This window comes from Apodemus sylvaticus, chromosome 3 (assembly GCF_947179515.1).
Source record: "Apodemus sylvaticus chromosome 3, mApoSyl1.1, whole genome shotgun sequence".
Taxonomy (NCBI): domain Eukaryota; kingdom Metazoa; phylum Chordata; class Mammalia; order Rodentia; family Muridae; genus Apodemus; species Apodemus sylvaticus.
The window spans coordinates 22,056,972-22,072,873 of record NC_067474.1 but is presented as its reverse complement, the minus strand read 5'-3'; positions in this window follow the sequence as shown (position 1 = coordinate 22,072,873).

The window sequence follows — 15,902 nt, the reverse complement described above, 5'->3', positions numbered from 1 at the left end:
TGTGTCCATGCTGGAGATTCATCAGTTTAGAGGAAGATGCACAGTGGGCATTGGAACATAGCATGATCTGAGCTCCATCATAGTTGTGTTCACACTGGTCAGGGGATGTAGGCACCAGTGGTACCTGCAGAACTCTGATGGCCTCCAGAAGTATGATGTAATAGATATAAACATTAATAGCATATATAATATGTGCACATATATGTCTATACATATGTATATGTATGTTTGGAAGCATTAATCTGACAAATTGTGAATAGTGAAAAATGTATGCAACTTGCTTCTCTTAGTATAGAAATTGTCAACTTGGTTGAGCCATGGATAAACCATTCCAACCAATCAAACAAAGGTCCCATGATTTTGAAGAATATCCTTTGTCTCAAGGTATGCTTCACATCCATCAAAATTAGATGCAAGTAAAACTGAGAAGACCTGGACTGGGAGTGGGACTCCAGAAATGTTTTACCTTAATTGGATGTTAGAGCTGGACTTAAAAATAACCAGTAAGCATTGTTTATTTACTTTGATATATGTGCATATGTACATGCACTGGAGCACACATCTATGTATGTCTGTGTAGAGGACAGAAGCTGATGTTGGGTGTCCTCCATCACTCTCCATCTTGTTCTTTGAAACAGCATCTCTCACTGAACCTAATTGTCTAGATCAGTTGGCCAACCAACCCTTAAAATTCTTCATGTCTCTGCTTTCCCGTGCTGGGTGGGATTACAGGTCTGCATCATCAAGCTTAGCTTTTACTTGTATGCTGCAGATCTGAATTCAGGTGCTTACATAGCAAGCAAGCAAGCAAGCAAACAAACACTTTATTGACTGCCCTATATCCCCCAGCCAATGATTTCTAGGCTTTTTAACAGGGAAAGGCAATAAAGGGTAGAAAGACTGTGAGAGGAGCACAGTCTGAGTAAAGGGATAAAAGAAAAGTCAGAAGTGGTGTGGGAAACCCTACTTCTCTATAGCAGAGATTTTAAGATGAGAAATCATTGACCTGAGGCTAGAAATGGTGTTGTGATACATTAGGGTTCCCATTAAATGTAATAGAAAATAACTGAGGAGAGCCCACAAGTATATGTATGTACTCATGTAGCATTTAACAGCAACTCATTAAGAAACCAATGAACTCTTTGTCTCGGGATGAAACCCCATGCACTGTGAGCCATGCTCATTGCTTCTTCCTTGTTAGCAAGTTCATCAGTGTTGTTGCTCAGGCATAATATGTCAGAACACGTCTCTAGCCTCAGGTCAATGATTTCTCATCTCAAAATCTCTGCTATAGAGAAGCAGGGTTTCCCACACCACTTATTCAGACAGCCATGTTGATAAGACTTCATAGGTATAGCCTCTCTGATATATGTAACAAAATTGAAGAAAAGGAGGCCATGCATTATATATATATATATATATTTCCTATTTTCATACAAGTACAGGGTAGGGGTTGGGGAAAATAAAGGGAAGAGGAATGTTGTATTATTCCATAATTTCAAAAACGAAAAAAAGTATTTTAAGAAAGGAAAAATGAACTCACAGAGTTTGTAATGCCTTGTACAGAAGCTGTACAAGCCTAAACTAGACAAAATCCCAGCATAGAAAGAGGAGGTGGACACTTGATTCCATCACAAGTTGTGGCACTGATGAAAATTGCTATCTGCATGTGTGGGGAAAGACAATTTTCTTTAAGAGTGTACCCCTGGCAAGTCCATGGAAGATCATTGTCTTAGTCAGGGTTTCTATTCCTGCACAAACATCATGACCAAGAAGCAAGTTGGGGAGGAAAGGGTTTATTGAGCTTACACTTCCACGTTGCATTTCATCACTAAAGGAAGTCAGGACTGGAACTCAAGCAGGTCAGGAAGCAGGAGCTGATGCAGAGGCCATGGAGAGATGTTTCTTACTGGCTTGCTTCCCCTGGCTTACTCAGCCTGCTCTCTTATAGAACCCAAGAGCACCAGCCCAAAGGTGGTACCACCCACAAGGGGCCCTCCTCACTTGATCACTAATTGAGAAAATGCCCCACAGCTGGATCTCATGGAGGCACTTCCCCAACTGAAGCTCTTTTCTCTGTGATAACTCCAGCCTGTGTCAAGTTGATACACAAAACTAACCAATACAATCATGTGACATGGCAGAAAAGTGCAGTGGTTTATTCATCTTGTATTCTTTCAGAGTCCATTTTAAATTTAACTATACAACTTATCTCTTTGATGGAGACTCCTATGGAACATTACTCAACTCTATTCTAAGAAACCAAGGGCAAATGCCCTAAGTCACTGTTCTTGGCTTCTGTTTAACCACCTGCTTGTGTAAATTTCTCTCACTAGATAACCACTTAACTTCTGTCAAATTGCTTGCTTACCTGAAGCCCCCTTTGCAGCTGCCTATTGAGATGCCAGGATGTTTTCCTGCCTTCAAATTTTTTGTGTCCTGGACACTCAGTGCTATAGTTAGGTCCCAAATAAATGTTACAGTGTAGCCCAAGCTGGCTAGAATTAAGACTTTTAATTGGCTATGAACTGTGCCTAAGTGATCATCTCTGATTGGTTCCTCATCACAACCACACATAGTAATTCTTAGGCAGCACCATTGATCTGGAAGAATTAGGCAAAAAAGTAAAGTAAGTTGGGGAAGAATTGAGGAGGCAAATATGATCAAAACACATATGGAATTTGTAATTGTAGTATGTAGTTATTGTGTATCTAACATATTAACAGAAAAGGTACAGTAAAAATAATAGGCAACAGGAATTTTTCACTACACTTGCAACAAGACCACATACTTGGACTGAAATGCTGTTATGTAGCATGTGCCTGTATGTGTAAATTTATAAAATAGGCTTGTGCTGACAAGGTTTGTGTCAACCGAACATAATCTAGAGTCATTTGGAAAGGGGGAAGCTCAATTGTTGAGTTGAGATGGGATTGAATGTCACTACTAGATTGTCTTCTGGGGCATTTTCTTAATCGACTCTTGATATGGGAGGGTCCAGCTCACCATGGAGGTGCCACTCCTGGGTTAGTGGACCTGGGAGCTATAAGAAAATGGTCTAAGCAAGCCACAAGGAGCAATCCAATAAGTAGCACTTTTCCATGGCCTCTGCATCAACTCCTGCCTCCAGATTTGCCTTCAATTCCTGACCTATTTGAGATCTTCATCTGGCTCTCCTTGCTGAAAAACTGTGCTGTAGAACTGAAATAAACCCTCTCTTCCCCAAATTGCTTTTGGTCATAGTGTTTTATCACAATATGAATGCTATGATGTTGTTTTAGTAACAGTGAAATTCTCATCAATAAATTTAAAAAATAGAGAAGTTTAGAACCTCAAATAATATTCTTATTCTTTTTGTAAGTCTGAATCCATCCTTAGCATATTTGTGTAAGCCTTTTATTTTTTAGCATTTTTCAATATTAATATCATATTGCAAACTGAAAACATTATCTGAATTTTGCTTGGTGTGTGTATGTAGGCCACAGATAATCATGGGTACTGTTACTCAAGCACCATTCTACTGGGTGTTTATGACAGGGTCTCTCATTATCTTAGAGCTTGTGATATAGGATAAACTGTCTGTGAGCCCCAGGGATCTACCCGCCCCCCAGCACTGGAATTAGAGCTATTTGTTTGTTTTTTTTGTTTGTTTGTTTTGTTTGTAAAGCTGGGTTCTAGGGCTCAATCTGAGATTCCCAGGCTTTCTTTATTGACTTAACTTTTTTCAGCACTGCTCTAGTACTTCATGTCTTTGTACTGATAAACCAGGTTGCCTTCATCTTAGGACAAAAGCCTTCATAAAATAAAAACAAACTGGATTCATTCCTGTTTATGAATAAATCTGTTTCTCAAGGATTGGGCTATGCTCCACCTGTAACCTTAATGACAAATGGTTCTGTAATGCCTGTTCCAGGAAACACCTTCTGTGTCTTTGTTTCAAAACATTGTAATGATTACCTTGTAATAACCACTTTGCAGCAATGCTGTTGCTTCAGGAGGTTGTTATGACAGCTTCTTATGCTTATATTATGTTTCTGTAGCCCCAACTATTTGTCTACCAAATCCTGCATTTGGAAACTCCTTACTTTTGAACTATAAAAATCCTTATCTTACCTTATCTTATCTTTTGAACCCCACCTTTAGGGAGAGTCAGCTTATGTATACAAATAAAACAAAGTGTTCTTTAATTAATTAATTGCTTCCTTTAATTAATTTTTAGATCATGATTGGGTCAGTTGTCTTTCTTCTCACATATGTGGGATTAAGAGTATGAACTCTTGGTGGCGGCGGCGGCGGCAGCAGTGGCTGCTCCAGCTGAAGGGCCATCAGCAGTGGAACCAAGGCGTCACAGGGACCAGTTAGGCCCTGTGCCCACGACCACTGACCTTCGCTGACCAGCTGGGCAGCAAGCAGCTGCAATTGTGCGGCGCCTTTCCTGCACGGAGGCCACTTCAGAACTCGGCCTCCCACCAGTCAGGAGAGGAGCATCCATCTTGGTTCCGTACTCCAGGAATCGGACAGACTGAGGTACACAAACATAATCCGAGGCCAACACCGCGGTGGTCTGAGCCCGATGGGCGTTGGCCTGACCCAGGCCCTGGGCGGGTCGGGGGGCCATCGGGGTGCCAACCCAACCAGGAGGTTTTTTGCCCAGGCCTGCGAGCGCGCCGCCGCCATTTTGCCTGCAGGACGACAGAGAGCTCAGGCGGGCAGACCTGTAACAGGCATAGCCTAAGGCTAGCAAAGCGGGGGTCCAGGCCCCAAAAGGCACAGGACTGACCCCAAGAACTGGGCGGCTTGGTGGGCCATCTGTGAGTCAACCCGCCCAGGTGATTGTTAGCAAAGCAGACTCTCCCGGCGCTTTCAGGGAGCGCGGGCGCACACGCCCGCCATCCTAGTCACCTGGCAAACCCAATTAACAGTCATAGCCCTAGGGGAACTTTGCTCGGACCTTGGCCTCCCAGGCTTTTGCCTGGACTCAGGGACTGGGTGGCCAGGCTAACCTTGTGTGCGACAGCCCGGTTGGCAGATCGGCTGCCCAGCAGAGTGAGCGGAACACAGGGGAGGTCACAGTAGCATACACCGTCGGCACTCCCTGGGAGTGCACACGGGCTCCATCTGCTCCACAGACACAATCTGGGGCAAGGCCTCAGGCAGAAGCCCTTAGCTCTACTCTCTCTGCTTCCGGATCCAGATCAGTCTGGGCGGCAGCATTACATCTCCAAGTCCTGCAAGTGGCTAGCTGGGCTTCCGGGCGGCCAGCTGGGAGAAGTCAGTGTGCTCCAGTGAATCCAGCGGGCCCCAGCGGGAGCCTTCGGGTGCCTGCTTTGGGATCGGAACAGCCTGGGCAGCAGCACACTGTCTACAAGCAGTGCAGGAGGTAAGCTGTGCACCAGAGGCCAACTGGGAAGGGGCAGCTTGCACTGGTGAGTCCAGCACTGACAAGATAAACTAACACCAGTGAGATCTAGATGGCAAAAGGCAAACGCAGGAACGTCACTAACAGAAATCAAAGCAATATGGCAACATCTGAACCCAATTCTCCTCTACCAACATGTCCTGGATACCCCATCACACCAGTAAAACAAGATTTGGATTTAAAATCACTGGTCATGATGCTGGTACAGGAACACATGAAGGTCATACATAAAGAAATTCAGGAGAAAATGGATCAAAAGTTAGAAGCCCTTGCAAGGGAAACACAAAAATCATTGAAAGAAATCCAGGAGAATACAAAAGCCAACAAGGAGGAAATGCAAAAAACACTTAAAGAAATACAGGAGAACTTTGCTCAACAGGCTAAGGTCATGAAAGACGAAACACAAAAATCTCTTAAAGAAATACAGGAGAACTTTGGTCAACAGGCTGAGCTCATGAAAGAGGAAACACAAAAATCTCTTAAAGAATTACAGGAAAACACAAACATGCAAGTGAAGGAGCTAAGCAAAACCATCCAGGATCTAAAATCAGAAGTAGAAACAACTAAGAAAACTCAAAGGGAGACAACTTTGGAGATAGAAAGCCTTGGGAAGAAATCAGGGGACAGAGATACAAATATCAACAACAGAATACAAGAGATAGAAGAAAGAATCTCAGATGCTGAAGATTCCATAGAAACCATGGACTCAACAGTTAAAGAAAATGCAAAATGCAAAAAGCTTGTAACCCAAAATATCCAGGAAATCCAGGACACAATGAGAAGACCAAACCTAAGGATTATAGGCATAGATGAGAGTGAAGATTTACAACTTAAAGGGCCAGCAAATATCTTCAATAAAATTATGGAAGAAAACTTCCCTAACCTAAAGAGAGAGATGCCCATGAATATACAAGAAGCCTACAGAACTCCAAACAGACTGGACCAGAAAAGAAATACTTCCCGTCACATAATAATCAAAACACCAAATGTTCTAAACAAAGAAAGAATACTAAAGGCAGTAAGAGAAAAAGGCCAAGTAACATATAAAGGAAGACCTATCAGAATCACAGCAGACTTTTCACCTGAGACTATGAAGGCTAGAAGGTCCTGGGCAGATCTCATGCAGACTCTAAGAGAACACAAATGCCAACCAAAACTACTATATCCAGCAAAACTCTCAATCACCATAGATGGAGAAACTAAGATATTTCATGACAAAACCAAGTTTACCCAATATCTATCCACAAACCCGGCCCTAAAAAGGATAATAGGAGGACAACACCAATACAAGGAGGGAAACTTCACCCTGGAAAAAGCAAGATAGTAACCTTTCATCAAACCCAAAAGAAGTTAAGCATTCAAATTTAAAAAATAACGTCAAAAATGATAGGAAGTAACAATCACTATTCCTTAATATCTCTTAACATCAATGGACTTAATGCCCCAATAAAAAGACACAGACTAACTGACTGGATACGTAAACAGGACCCTACATTTTGCTGCTTACAGGAAACACACCTCAGGGTCAAAGACAAACACTACCTTAGAGTAAAAGGCTGGAAGACAATTTTACAAGCAAATGGTCTCAGGAAACAAGCTGGAGTAGCCATTTTAATATCAGATAAAATTGACTTTCAACCCAAAGTCATCAAAAAAGACCCTGAGGGACACTTCTTGCTGGTCAAAGGAAAAATACAAAAAGAAGAACTGTCCATCCTGAACATCTATGCCCCAAATGCAAGGGCACCCTCTTTCGTAAAAGAAACTTTATTAAAACTAAAAGCACACATTGCACCTAACACAATAATTGTGGGTGACTTCAACACTGCACTTTCCTCAATGGACCGATCAGGAAAACAGAAACTAAACAGGGACACAATGAAACTAATTGAAGCTTTGGACCAATTAGATTTAACAGATATATATAGAACATTCTATCCTAAAACAAAAGAATATACCTTTTTCTCAGCACCTCATGGTACCTTCTCCAAAATCGACCATATAATTGGTCACAAGACAGACCTCAACAAATATAAGAAGATCGAACTAATCCCATGCCTCCTATCTGATCACTATGGAGTAAAAGTGGTCTTCAATAGCAACAGAAACAACAGAAAGCCCACATACACGTGGAAACTGAACAATACTCTACTCAATGATACCTTGGTCAAGGAAGAAATAAAGAAAGAAATTAAAGACTTTTTAGAACACAATGAAAATGAAAACACAACATACCCAAATCTATGGGACACAATGAAAGCAGTGCTAAGAGGAAAACTCATAGCCCTGAGTACCTCCAAAAAGAAAATGGAGAGAGCATACATTACCAGCTTAATGACACACCTGAAAGCCCTGGAACAAAAAGAAGCTATTTCGCCCAGGAGGAGTAGAAGGCAGGAAATCATCAAACTCAGGGCCGAAATCAATCAAGTAGAAACAAAGAGAACCATACAAAAAATCAACAATACCAGGAGCTGGTTCTTTGAGAAAATCAACAAGATAGATAAACCCTTAGCCAGAATGACCAAAGGGCACAGAGAAAGTATCCAAATTAACAAACTTAAAAATGAAAAGGGAGATATAACAACGGAAACTGAGGAAATCCAAAAAATCATCAGATCCTACTACAAGAGCCTATACTCAACACAACTGGAGAATCTGGAGGAAATGGACAATTTCCTTGACAGATACCAAATACCAAAATTAAATCAGGACCAACTAGACCATCTAAACAGTCCCATAATGCCTAAAGAAATAGAAGGAGTCATAGAAAGTCTTCCAACCAAAAAAAGCACAGGACCAGATGGCTTCAGTGCAGAATTCTACCAGACCTTCAAAGAAGAGTTAACACCAATACTCTTCAAACTATTCCACAAAATAGAAACAGAAGGAACACTACCCAATTCCTTCTACGAAGCCACAATTACGCTAATACCAAAGCCACACAAAGATCCAACAAAGAAAGAGAACTTCAGACCAATTTCCCTTATGAACATCGATGCAAAAATACTCAATAAAATTCTTGCCAACCGAATCCAAGAACACATCAAAACGATCATCCACCATGATCAAGTAGGCTTTATCCCGGGAATGCAGGGTTGGTTCAATATACGGAAATCCATCAATACAATCCACTACATAAACAAACTCAAAGAACAAAACCACATGGTCATTTCATTGGATGCTGAAAAAGCATTTGACAAAATTCAGCATCCCTTCATGCTTAAAGTCTTGGAGAGAACAGGAATTCAAGGCCCATACCTAAACATAGTAAAAGCAATATACAGCAAACCGGTAGCCAGCATCAAACTAAATGGAGAGAAACTTGAAGCAATCCCACTGAAATCAGGGACCAGACAAGGCTGCCCCCTTTCTCCTTATCTTTTCAATATTGTACTTGAGGTACTAGCTCGGGCAATTCGACAACATAAGGAGGTCAAAGGGATACAAATTGGAAAGGAAGAAGTCAAACTATCATTATTTGCAGACGACATGATCGTCTACCTAAGTGACCCAAAGAACTCCACTAGAGAGCTCCTACAGCTGATAAACAACTTCAGCAAAGTGGCAGGTTATAAAGTCAACTCAAGCAAATCAGTGGCCTTCCTATACTCAAAGGATAAGCAGGCTGAGAAAGAAATTACGGAAATGACCCCCTTCACAATAGCCACAAACAGTATAAAGTATCTTGGGGTGACTCTTACCAAACATGTGAAAGATCTGTATGACAAGAACTTCAAGACTCTGAAGAAGGAAATGGAAGAAGACCTCAAAAAATGGGAAAACCTCCCATGCTCATGGATCGGTAGAATCAATATAGTTAAAATGGCCATTTTGCCTAAAGCACTATACAGATTCAATGCAATACCCATCAAAATCCCAACTCAATTCTTCACAGAGTTAGAAAGAGCAATTATCAAATTCATCTGGAACAACAAAAAACCCAGGATAGCTAAAACTATTCTCAGCAACAAAAGGAAATCTGGGGGAATCAGTATCCCTGACCTCAAGCAATACTACAGAGCAATAGTGTTAAAAACTGCATGGTATTGGTACAGTGACAGGCAGGAGGATCAATGGAACAGGATTGAAGATCCAGAAATGAACCCACACACCTATGGCCACTTGATCCTCGACAAAGAGGCTGAAAACATCCAATGGAAAAAAGATAGCCTTTTCAACAAATGGTGCTGGTTCAACTGGAGGTCAGCATGCAGAAGAATGCGAATTGATCCATCCTTGTCTCCTTGTACTAAGCTCAAATCCAAATGGATCAAGGACCTCCACATAAAGCCAGACACTCTGAAGCTAATAGAAAAAAAACTGGGGAAGACCCTTGAGGACATCGGTACAGGGAGAAAGTTTCTGAACAGAACACCAATAGCGTATGCTCTAAGAGCAAGAATTGACAAATGGGACCTCATAAAATTACAAAGTTTCTGTAAGGCAAAGGACACCATCAAGAGGACAAATCGGCAACCAACAAATTGGGAAAAGATCTTCACCAATCCTACATCAGATAGAGGGCTAATATCCAATATATATAAAGAACTCAAGAAGTTAGACTCCAGAAAATCGAACAACCCTATTAAAAAATGGGGTACAGAGTTAAACAAAGAATTCTCACCTGAAGAACTTCGGATGGCGGAGAAGCATCTTAAAAAATGCTCAACTTCATTAGTCATTAGGGAAATGCAAATCAAAACAACCCTAAGATTTCATCTTACACCAGTCAGAATGGCTAAGATTAAAAATTCAGGAGACAACAGGTGTTGGAGAGGGTGTGGAGAAAGAGGAACACTCCTCCACTGCTGGTGGGGTTGCAAATTGGTACAACCACTCTGGAAATCAGTCTGGCGGTTCCTCCGAAAACTGGGCACCTTACTTCCAGAAGATCCTGCTATACCACTCCTGGGCATATACCCAGAAGACTCCCCACCATGTAATAAGGATACATGTTCTACTATGTTCATAGCAGCCCTATTTGTAATTGCCAGATGCTGGAAAGAACCCAGGTATCCCTCAACAGAAGAGTGGATGCAAAAAATGTGGTATATCTACACAATGGAGTACTATTCAGCCATTAGAAACAATGAATTCATGAAATTCTTAGGCAAATGGATGGAGCTAGAGAATATCATACTAAGTGAGGTAACCCAGACTCAAAAGGTGAATCATGGTATGCACTCCCTAATAAGTGGATATTAACCTAGAAAACTGGAATACCCAAAACATAATCCACACATCAAATGAGGTACAAGAAGAAAGGAGGAGTGGCCCCTGGTTCTGGAAAGACTCAGTGAAACAGTATTCAGCAAAACCAGAACGGGGAAGTGGGAAGGGGTGGGTGGGAGGACAGGGGAAGAGAAGGGGGCTTGCGGGACTTTCGGGGAGTGGGGGGGCTAGAAGAGGGGAAATCATTTGAAATGTAAATAAATTATATCGAATAATAAAAAAAATGGAAAAAAAAAGAGTATGAACTCTTAATATAGGAAACATATGTTCCTTGAGTCTGAAATGTACTTGAAAGAATTTTGCTCAGTTAAGTACACAGAAGAAAAATACATATTCTATGGGAGCTGTAACTAGAGAGTTTAACAGAATTATCTTTGATTTATATCTTAATTATTCATTTATTCAGTTCCTCCATTTTTAGTTCATTTTAATAATTTATATGGTAATGTGGACTCTAGAATCAAAGAACTATCTGTTTGAGTCTCAAATCTACTGTTTGCCAGATGTCTGACCTTGGGAAATTTACTCAGCTTCATTAAGCCTAAATTTTCTGGTCTGTAAATTAGACTATGCCGTAAGTCACACTTTGTGGTGATAACTAAACCTCAAATATTAATAATAGTTGTGATGTATAATTTATACTTTTTAAACATTTCAATTTGAAATCAAAATCATAAATTCAATGAGAATTATTGATTATATGCTGTGTAACATCAATTGTGTAAGTTGCTGCCACAATTCAGACAGAGTCTGAGTCTACATGTACAAGATGACTCCCACGTTCACAAATAATAGGTGTCTTCAAGTCATGACAATGTGAGGGATTAAAAACATAATGGCTTCTTGGAATCATGCACTAGACATTCTGTAATTTATAGAAGAGTTAGATAAATCTATAGGGCCACATGAATGATAATATAAATCAGAAGATGCTGGTAACCTTGGTAACCAAGGCTCTGGGCTTTTGGGCCACTTGTAGGTAGGTGATGAGATAGCAGCACAGTTAGGAATCCTTGACTGTCTTCTCAGTTTAAATGGAAACTAGGAATTATTTGACTGTTATACCAGGGATATGAGAGATTATGTTGGTCTGAATATGAAGATGAGGTGTGATTGAGGTGCATGAGTTAGCACATGCAACCATGGCGTGGATAAAACTTACAGGATCAGCTTGCTCTAGAAGATAGAAAAAACTGGAGTCAAAGTGTAAAAAATGAACAAAATCACACAGAAGGACAAACCTTCCTTCCAGTATTTCATTTTGATAATGTTTAAGCAAAGAAAGAAGCTGAAAGTATTCATATAAATTAGCTAAAATTTTACTGTTGTAAGATTTTTCTTATATTTGCATTAAAATATGTTCTCATTCCTCAGCGTACCTTATTTTCAGGTAGTTTTATGTTGAGTTCAAATATGAATACTTTTTATATCTAAATGATTCAGAGTACATTCTTTTTACATATATAGCATAAAGCATATATACACTGTGTTTAATTTTGTATATATTTTGTATATGCATTGTAAATTAATATCCATGGTTTATTTTTAAAATTAAAAATTACATTCAGAGCAATTAACAAATTCTAACTGCATCATTTGATAACTTTTCACAAATGTATCAAGCTGTGTAATGATCAAACTTTTATTTTATACTCTTTTTGTCAATTCCTGGCTTCAACCCCATGCCTAAAAGGGATATATAAATTTTCATTTCTTTTTTTATTTGTAGTGTTTTATTATGTAATGTTTAACCTTTTTTGAATTTTTTATTCGATATATTTTTTTGTTTACATTTCAAATGATTTCCCCTTTTCTGGCCCCCCACTCCCTGAAAGTCCCATACGCCCTCTTCCCTCCCCCTGTTCTCCTATCCACCCCTTCCCACCTCCCTGTTCTGGTTTTACCCTATACTGCTACACGGAGTCTTTCTAGAACCAGGCCACTCCTCCGTTCTTCTTCTATATCATTTGATGTGTGGATTATGTTTTGTTTTGGTTTTTCCAATTTTCTAGGCTAATATCCATTTATTAGTGAGTGCATACCATGATTAACCTTTTGAGACTGGGTTACCTCACTTAAATGATGTTCTCCAGCTCCATCCATTTGTCTAAGAATTTCATGAATTCATTGTTTCTAATGGCTGAATAATACTCCATTGTGTATATATACCACATTTTTTGCATCCATTCTTCTGTTGAGGGATACCTGGGTTCTTTCCAGGTTCTGGCTATTATAAATAGGGCTGCTATGAACATAGTGGAGTATGTGTCCTTATTACCTGCTGGGGAATCCTCTGGGTATGCTGGGGAATTCCAGGAGTGGTATAGCAGGAAGTGATATGCCCAGTTTTCTGAGGAACAGCCAGACTGATTTCCAGAGTGGTTGTACCAATTTGCAACCCTACCAGCAGTGGAGGAGTGTTCCTCTTTCTCCACATCCTCGCCAACACCTGCTGTCTCCTGAGTTTTTAATCTTAGCCATTTTGACTGGTGTAAGGTGAAATCTCAGGGTTGTTTTGATTTGCATTTCCTTAATGACTAATAAAGTTGAGCATTTTTTAAGATGCTTCTCAGCCATCTGAAGTTCTTTGGGTGAAAATTCTTTGTTTAGTTCTGTACCCCATTTTTAATAGGGTTATTAGGCTTTCTGGGGTCTAACTTCTTGAGTTCTTTGTATATATTGGATATTAGCCCTCTATCTGATGTAGGGTTGGTGAAGATCTTTGCGCAATTTGTTGGTTGCCGATTTGTCCTTTTGATGGTGTCCTTTGCCTTACAGAAACTTTGTAATTTTATGAGGTCCCATTTATCTATTCTTGCTCTTAGAGCATACGCTATTGGTGTTCTGTTCAGAAACTTTCCCCCTGTACCGATGTCCTCAAGGGTCTTCCCCAGTTTTTTTTTTCTATTAGCTTCAGAGTGTCTGGCTTTATGTGGAAGTCCTTGAACCATTTGGAGTTGAGCTTAGTACAGGAGATAAGAATGGATCAATTCAAATTCTTCTGCTTGCTGACCTCCAGTTGAACCAGTACCATTTGTTGAAAAGGCTATCTTTTTTCCACTGGATGTTTTCAGCTCCTTTGCTGAGGATTAAGTGGCCATAGGTGTGTGGGTTCATTTCTGGATCTTCAATCCTATTCCATTGATCCGCCTGCCAGTCATTGTACCAATACCATGCAGTTTTTAACACTATTGCTCTGCAGTATTGCTTGAGGTCAGGGATACTGATTCCCCCAGAATTTCTTTTGTTGTTGAAAATAGTTTTAGCTATCTTGGGTTTTTTGTTATTCCAGATGAATTTGAGAATTGCTCTTTCTAACTCTATAAAGAACTGAGTTGGGATTTTGATGGATATTGCGTTGAATTTGTATACTGTTTTTGGAAAAAAATGGCCATTTTAACTATATTAATCCTGCCAATCCATGAGCATGGGAGGTTTTTTCCATTTTCTGAGGTCTTCTTTCATTTCCGTCTTCAGAGACTTGAAGTTCTTGTCATACAGATCTTTCACTTGTTTGGTCAAAGTCACACCAAGGTACTTTTATTATTTATTTAAAATTAAAATTTACATTCAGAGCAATTAACAAATTCTAACTGCATCATTTGACAACTTTTCACAAATGTATCAAACTGTGTAATGATCAAGACTTTTATTTCATTCTCTTTTTTGTCAATTCCTGCCTTCAACCCCATGCCTAAAAGGCTTTTTGTACATAAATTTCCATTTCTTTTCAGTAAATCCGCTCATTTGATTTTATTAAGAAACTGGTGAACATTCCCCTAGAGTACTTCTCTTGCAGCATTCATATAGACAGGATAGTATGGATAAAAAATTAGAACATACCTTGCTGAAGATCTAGGGATATTTAAGAGACTTGGAAGAAGCAGCATTAAAGGAATTAATTTTTAAATACATTTCTGAGTGACTTAGATCAATAAAAAGAAGAAATCTATCCGGAATACATGGCCACTACCTGTAAAGCCAACACCCAGGAGCCTGATGCAGGGGGATTAAGGTGAGCTTGATCTTTGCCTGGGCTACAGTGTGAGTTCCAGCCTGCCACCACTGTAGAGTGAAACCAGACTTAGAATGGCAACTACCAAGAAATGGAGACGTTTTAAACATGGCTGACTGAAAGATTAGTACCTTTCCTAGAGCTAGAAATTATGAAAACACTCAAAGATAAGTTCTGTTATATGTACTGTGAGCACATGACCCATCTACCTTCCTGAAGTTCTCTGACTTTACTCCTCAGAGTGAGAGATTTTTCTCATTAAAAATAATAATTCTTTAATCATACTTGTAGTTATTGCCCTAACCAGTGCTTAGTAGTTTATAAGCAAACAATTATTGGGTTAAAAATTATTTTGGGGGAGAGGGAGCAGCATGTCACCATATACCCCAGGCTGTCCTTGAGCTAATGACCCTTCTGCCTGGACTTCACAAGCTCTGGGATTGTCTTCATGCTTTGTCACCATGCCTAGCACCCATGCATTAAGAAAAGGACATGTTGGGCCAGTGAGATGGCTCAGAATGTAAAGACACTGGCCACCAATCCTGAAGATCTGAGATCCACCACCAGAGCCTACATCATGAGTGTGGGCAATGAATTCAAATGACTTATTGGGAATAAAATTGCCAAGATGCAGTGGTGGTCTACTTACACACATTTGCTTATAAAATTTACAGGCTTAGGGGGAGCACTACAATGGTAGACTAACTGTTCAGTCCCCGTGGAACTATTGTTGTACTACTCAGTGGAGGAAGTTTCACATAAGCCAAGCAGATCTAACTAAAATATTAAAGGTGTGGTTTTGCTGCCAAACCCCAACTACAATAGTTACCACCACAGCGCTTCTCAAGACCAACAATATATTGGGAGACAAATATATTTTTAAAAATAACAAACCATGGTTGCTTAGGCAATACATTATTCCTCCTAGAGAGAAGTATTTATTAGTAATGCTTTAAGTTGAATTCTTCATTGCAGTTCCTGGAACAGATTGGATTAGGTTGGGAATCCTTGCTTAAGTCTATCTTCGTATATTAAGATGTAGCAATTGTACACATTTATGTGATACTGTGTCATATTTTATATAGGAAAACAATATATACTGATAAATCACAATATTCATGGATTATATTAAGGTATAATTTTAGTCTGTTGGAGAGGTACTTTTGGATAAAAATTATTATTTTCCTGAATTAAACTCAAATTATTGATGGTTTTATAAATCTGAGAAGGGTA